Source organism: Hyaena hyaena, unplaced genomic scaffold (genome assembly GCF_003009895.1).
Source record: "Hyaena hyaena isolate Hyena2069 unplaced genomic scaffold, ASM300989v1 scaffold_10, whole genome shotgun sequence".
Lineage (NCBI taxonomy): Eukaryota > Metazoa > Chordata > Mammalia > Carnivora > Hyaenidae > Hyaena > Hyaena hyaena.
Window position 1 is genome coordinate 7,939,695 of NW_024080642.1, and position 886 is coordinate 7,940,580.

At 45.4% G+C, this 886-nt stretch overlaps 1 pseudogene; it reads right to left on the bottom strand.

Moving 5' to 3' along the window:
• Positions 1 to 423: 423 nt before the first annotated feature.
• Positions 424 to 886, bottom strand: LOC120246342 (annotated as a pseudogene).

The following is an 886-nucleotide window of genomic DNA, read 5'->3' on the forward strand; positions in this document are numbered from 1 at the left end:
TCATGATGTTTTCCCTGCAATTAGATCAGATTTAATTCATATATTCAGAGATTTTTTAAGAAAAGAAACATACTTAAAATTGTTGTATCTTAGTAACCTGAGTAGAGGTGAAACAAATACAAGATTTGGGGGCCTAAAGTTATACAGTGTTCCCTTCATTGTTCCAAGTTACCTCATGTCAACCTCTGGAAGCCTTTCCCTAGGTGTCTTCCCAGAGCCCCATTCATGTTCTTGTTCTTCAGGCTGTAGATGAAAGTGTTCATCATGGGGGTCACCACAGCATACATCACTACCAAGTCCTTCATGGAGTATGTTTAGAGGGGCTGCAGATATATCATACAAAGCGTCCCATAGAAAAAGGAGGCCAGCAAAATAAGAGGCACAGGTGGAGAAGGCTTTGTATTTGCTAGAGGCTGAGGGTATTCAGAGGATGGCTCTGACAATACGAATGTAGGATATCACCATGAACCCAAAGGGGGTGAGGAAGATAAAGATGCCTGTGGTAATCAGCACTGTGAATGATCTGGGTGTTGGAACAGGCCAACCTCAGCAGAACATACATCTCACAGAAGATGTAGTGGATCTTCTGGGAACCACAGAATGTCACTTTGGTCATGAGGAGAGGGAGGGGGAGGCCATAGAAGGAAGAAAGTGACCAACACAAGGTAAGGAGCAAAATACAGAGCCCAGGGCTCATGGCTGTGACATAGTGGAGGGGGTGGCAGATGGCCACAGAGTGGTCATATGCCCTTGTGGCCAGTATGGAGTTGTCCAGAGTCACTGAGCAGACCAGGAAGTAGAGCTGTGTCAGACACCCTGCATAGGAGATGGCTTTGTTCTGAGACTGAAGGTTCACTAATGTCTTGGGGATTGTGTTGGTGACAAA